Source organism: Echinops telfairi, unplaced genomic scaffold, assembly GCF_000313985.2.
Source record: "Echinops telfairi isolate 266 unplaced genomic scaffold, ASM31398v2 ScPeMD7_18;HRSCAF=68, whole genome shotgun sequence".
Lineage (NCBI taxonomy): Eukaryota > Metazoa > Chordata > Mammalia > Afrosoricida > Tenrecidae > Echinops > Echinops telfairi.
In genome coordinates this window covers 93,169,186-93,175,185 of record NW_022103915.1, presented here as the reverse complement: position 1 = coordinate 93,175,185, position 6,000 = coordinate 93,169,186, and the positions used below count along the sequence as shown (strand labels likewise).

Below are 6,000 nucleotides of genomic sequence, written 5' to 3'. Positions count from 1 at the left end.
CCCAGCCTAACACAGAGTTCGTTGAGCTTACTCAACATTGGAGATTAACCGGTCAGTTTGGGGAGACCTAATGGTTTCTAGCACCTCATATACAGGAAGATATTGTTACCTTGATTTCAGTATGTCTAAATTAAGAGTTCTGAAAGGCATTCATGAGTGGCAACCTATGTGTTGGAACCAGGGATGAGGTGGCAAATTTGAACCATGGAATTATTAAGTCAAAACGGATTACTGCAGAATCATAGAAACCTTTATTAAGCAAAAACATGAGATGTAAAACTCGTGGTTCTCCATATAGCTTTCAATGATGTCTGTACACTTCTGAAGGTGGTATTTCCATCACTCTAATACCTTCTCTGAAGGATTTTGTTCTCTTGTGTTGATGCCACATGAAAACCACAGGTTTGACATCCTTGAGGCACTCCAAGTGTGTCCCTTAAGACATATGAAGGGGACAGATCAGGGCTATAGGGTGGATGAGGCAGTTTTCCAATGAAATTCTCATAGGACAGTCTTTGCTATTGTTTTTTAAATGACCTTGAAGCGCTCTTAACAACATCATGTATTTGATAAATCAACTTTCGAATTCTTAATTCCTTGGTATAACTTTCTTTCCTTTTTTCCTAAGGTTTCTCCCGCCCCACCCCCAACTAATGTAGTTTTCAGTTTTCTTAAAACTTCTTCCTTATGAGCCCCTGTGATTGAAAAATAATTTTATCCGGACTTTCTCTTCGGGCTCCCAAGCAACGTCTCCATCACCTTTCTGCCTTGAACTTTCCTGGTCCCAGAGGTCTTTCAGAAGCCACTGTTTTTGATCGGACTTTTTTGATTTTGAAGACACCCTGCAGGAAACTAAGCTCCTTAACTATCCTGAGAGAATTTATCTGCAGCTATCCGATGGTCACAGAGACCTGTTCAGACGTGTTTTCTTTGGAATACATACTGAAGCCCCAGTAGCAATACGTTTGGACTGACTCTGGGAATTTCTAACTGTTGTTGCCATCCTTGATTATACAACATGAAAACCCTATATAGAGTTTTTAAATTAGTCAAAATCAACAGGGTGTCAGTGGATTTGGGTATTAAAATAATAGCTAACATTTACTATTGAGATAGTTTATTGTGCCAGCCTGGCAGATAAACACAAGTGGGATTAACTGAAGGGCAGAGAGATAAATGGCTTTGAGAGTCTCACCTTCCTTGTCTCTCGCTCTTTGATCATTGGACCAGTGTGCGGCTGCCTTGCTTATTCTGTGCCTCAATTTAAAGGCTATACTACCTGTGGGATGCGTAGCCTGTGGACTGTGTCGCTGTAAGTTGAGGTCTCTTTAAGACATCTCTGGAGCTGGGGACTGGCAGTTGGTGACCTGGCTGGCAGTTGGTGACCTGCCTTGTGATTGGCTGCTGTGCTGACATAGCCTAGCTCTCTCTATAAATAGAGGAAGATCTGGCAGCAGACTAGACTTGAAGGACTACTAGTCTCTCACAACTCTCTCTCACCGGAGTGAGTGCATTGAGCCATTTGTAGTGCTTTATAATTTAACTGTTTTTTTCTTGTATTATATATTTATCTGTATATGATTTAACAGTTCATTTCTTGTTATATATCTAATTATCTTTATAGATAAATATATTAAATTATCAGCAACTTGGTTTTATCTCTCTAGAGGACCCTGTCTAACACAACTATGTAGCAGACCTGACATACATTATCTTGCTTAACATTCACAACAACCTTTCTTCCTTAATATCCACAATAATCTATTATTAATAGACCTTTTCACAGAAAGATGAGAACCTATCTTTTTCTTTTATTTTCTTTTTACAGTTAACTAAATGGGTACCCCAAGAGATGGAAGACTTACTCAGGATTGTGTCTAGCGGAACTAGGGTTCAAGTTGCTCGGTTTCCATCATATTATTTCCTAGTGCTGTGGAATCTAATGGGAGGGAGACTGCATTGTCGATAAAACAGCAGCAGTGAAGGTGTCAAAAGAGACCTGCCCAGCAGAGAAAGCCACCTGTTTAAAGAAGGATTGCAGGGAGACGCCAGAACCATTTGGTAAGTGTCCTAAAAGCTTCTATGATCCCTGGTTCAAACCTTTCATCCCCACTACTCCAACAAGGGCCCTGGACAAAACTACTTAAACTTAGTGAATCTGAAATAATTGTAATGAAATGGTTTCTTTTCCCAAAAGAGTTGAAACCTCCGGAAATTGAGTTATAATGTATCTTCTCTCCCTATAGTTTCTTTAATGGGAGACATCTCAGAAACTTCACCCCGTCTCACGTTTTCTTGAAGTGATTAAGTTACCATCTTCATTCTCCTCAAAAGAAAATCTCCCTTTTCGGTCCCGGGAGAGGGACTCTGAACCTTGCTGAATGCCTAGCCTAACCTTTATTTTCGTTCTACAAAATATCTTCCGGCCTTCAAGATAGCGCTCACTGAGTTTCATGTTGTTATTCCCAAACTCAGGGACTCAAATGGAGCTCAATAATGGTCCTTACCTCTCCCAAAGAGCGCCTCCTCCCATACACACAGAGCACCCTATGTTCTTCTCTTCTCTAGACCCCCCAATGAACTTGAAGACAAACCTGACTGCAATAGGAACGGCCTTTTGGGTCAATGTCTGAGGCCTCAAATGGCCTTCCTGCTTATGTATTGTTCATTACGTCGCATTATTTAGAGCTTAGATCATATGTTTCCATGACTAATTGGATGTCATTCCATGACTCATCCCTGGTGGCGTTTCCCCACCTAGTTACTAACTTTTCTTCCTTTAAAGCTTCCCTCTTACCAGTTCTTACCCAGACAGTCTCTGATCTGTTTTTGTGTAACTCCAGGTACAGTGCACCTCTCAGCCGGTCAACCAGGACAGAATTCATTTTAGTCTATATTTCTCTCCCTCCATCAATCTCAAAAACTCTTAACTGATGCTTTTGTGCAGGTGGCAGCGAATTCCCATCTTCCTGTTGTCAAAACATAGTTTTGTCTCTAAAAACAAAAACAAATAAACAAGCGAAAACACCCGCACGGCCTTTCCATTGATGCCAGCTCATAGCAAGCCCCCAGGTCCGAGAAGAAGCACCCTCCCGAGTTTCCCAGGCTGCCATCTCTACAGAAGCAGCAGGTGGAGTGGCTGCTGTGTTCCAATGACTCACTTTTCCGTTCGCAACCAAGTGCTTCACAAGTGCGCCACCAGGGCTCCCCCAAACAAAACTCAGATAAAGAAACACATACCCTAAACAAACCAACAAAGGAAAAGGAAACGCTCTTTGAAATCCAACATCCTGGTTCCTGAGCACCCTAATTTTCAACATCTCATGCCTGAGCCCTTGAATACCAGTGAGATCTACACACCTTGGCATTACTGACCAGTCAGGGTTTTTCAAAAAAGGTACCATTTTCCTAGGCACAAAGTTCAGCAGGGTTAGGAACGAAGAAGGACAGGAAACTGGAGGCGCCAGAGGAAGCGGTGGTATAACGAGGTACAGCTCCTTGCAACGAGCCAGTCTGGCTGAACCACTGAATGTGAAACTGATGATGTGCTCTGGCAACCTTCACTGAATCCACAATAGAAAGCTTAGTTTGTTTTAAATACAAATGTTTGCAACTCAACCTTCCCAATGTCTCTTGCTGAATTTATTCATAAGCATCCATTTGAAAGGACAGTTATCACCACCATTAGATTGCAAACCTCCTTCAGGGTAGGAAACTGTGTCTAACCACTAATAGGTACCCAACTATTTCTTAGAGAGTAGGGCAACCTCTGGGGGGTCAATAAAGACTTGTTGACTCACTGACTCTATAAATACAAATGGCAAAATAATCAGACATTCTGCTAGCACCTAATTTGCTCCCTGTAGGTAAGTTTGTCTCGTTGGTAGCATTGATTCTTTTAGGCCGTCAGGGTTCCAGTTAGTGAATTACAATCGCTACGTACTAACTGGTACCCTGGTGGCCTGAATGAGTTAACGGTCTCCCTAAATGAAGGACAACTCCCGGGAGAGGGACTCTGAACCTTGCTGAATGCCTAGCCTAACCTTTATTTTCGTTCTACAACAGTTTCCTGCAAGATTCCTTTGCTTTTAGGTAAGCCTTTCAATCTGTTCAGGAGGTAGAAACTCTCAAGTCACAAACAAATAGCAATACAGCTCCTTGGTAGTTAGCATTTGTAAAGGAAAGCATTGCTGAATTCCAGGGAAAGCCAAGCCAGAAATTCCCAATTGTCCTTCCAGCATTTTTCATAAGCGAGCAGCTTTCCAACAGATCCAGCTGTCAACAGGGCCTCCTACTGTTTGACTCGCGTTCAGAATTAGTTTCTATATGCACCGTAATTTGCAAAACATTTGTGCAAAAGAGTAGAGGAGCATGTAGAACAGTCCCTTGGGCATGCCTTCCTAAGGTTAGGGCTCCCAAAGCGTTTCTGGTATTGGAGCGATCTCGACCAAACCACGATCCTCGTGTGGCTGTTAGAAAACCACCACAGAATCAAGGTCCTGGATGATTTCCTTCAACCCCAGCAGGGAATCTTTGTTTTGGATCCTGAGGAATCTGGTGTCTGAAGCGAGCTAAGCATTACAAGCAGAGGGGGAGGGGGGGAAAGGAAAATGAGCCGATTCCAGGAACCCAAGAGGAAAGCGAATTTTGAGAATGATGAGGGCAACAAATGTATAAGTGTGCTTTACACAATTGATGTATGTATTGTGATGAATTGTACGAGCCCCAATAAAATTATTAAAAAAAAATATATATATATATGTAAGCCACTGGATTGTATAGTGTATGAACTATATATAGGTCAATAAAGGGGTTAAAAAAAAGATTGGGAAATGAGGTCACAATAAAAAAGGAAGAAACAGAAAATTAAAAAAAAGAATTACAAGCAGAGTCAGAAGGAGAGGTTGAGTTGTCTGGCCTGTCAGGATGCCCAGTTCCCAGTTCCCATAACGGAATCAAGATGCTTACAAATGCAAGAGATTTTTGAGCACTTCTCATCTTGCTCCAACACATCTGCCATTCAGGGGACATTGTCAGAAAAGCAACGCCGTGCCCTGCTCACACCTCTCCCTCGTGACTGCAGAAGGTGCTGATTGCCTGGTCCTCCCTCCTTCCATGGGCCCCTCTTGTGTACCCCTCAAAAAAGGCATCGGCACTGGCTGCAGAGCCAAGGAAGCCCAGTTACTCCCAAAGCCACCCCCTTCATCCGGCTGGGGGTTTCTGTGACCTGTGTGCTTTAGCTGACGATTTCCTCAGGCTCTGTGCAAACTTCAAGGATGTCTCAGTTGTTGCCCACTCGGCATCTTTTTGTTTTCACGTGTCTTTCTTACCAGTGTGACCTGCCCTCTGCTGCTCCTTGGGACCCTCAGCCAAAGAAGATGCTTTCTGGTCACACTGGGCTGATCCCAGGAAACTGCAAACAGCACCCGACTGAATGCTCAACGCCGTTTCTTTGAAACCTCTATTTATGTCTTCCCCAATGCTGGGTTGCTGCACACCGTGAGCCGATTCCAAATCACACTCTCAATGTCAAGTAAATCCGCCCAAGAGGGCTTCCTTGGCTTCTGGAGCAGCTGATGGGTTTGAACTGCTCACATCTGTGCTCTTGACAATCATGCCAACAAGTCTTGCCCCTCTCCCCCCGCCAATGCTTGTAGTTACTAGAAGAACCCTGGTGACCCAGGTTCAACTCAGTTGCTAACGAAAGCACCTGTGATTTGAACCCACCAGCCGCTCCAGGGGTGAAAGATGTGCCAGTCTGCGCACATAAAGATATACTGCCTCATAAACTTTAAAGGGGCAGTTCCCCTCTGTCTTACAGGCTCATTATGAATGGAAATCAATTCGACAGTGGTGGTTTAAGAATTGTTTTATTGCTGTTAGGTGCCTTCAAGTCGAGTTCAATTCATAGAGGCCCTTTGAGAGTCTCTGAGCCTGTCAATCGTTATGGGAGCAGACAGCCTCAGCTGGGGGCTTTGAACCACCAACCTGTAGATGTGC

The 6,000-nt window shown here is 43.5% G+C and overlaps 1 long non-coding RNA gene across 1 annotated transcript in view; it reads left to right on the top strand.

The window, feature by feature from the left end:
• The first annotated feature begins 1,882 nt into the window (after positions 1 to 1,882).
• LOC123521465 overlaps positions 1,883 to 6,000 on the top strand; it is a 30,716-nt gene continuing 26,598 nt past the window's right edge. The window contains exon 1 of the long non-coding RNA XR_006679906.1: positions 1,883 to 2,061. This is a non-coding gene — a long non-coding RNA (uncharacterized LOC123521465). The remainder of the gene's footprint in view (positions 2,062 to 6,000) is intronic.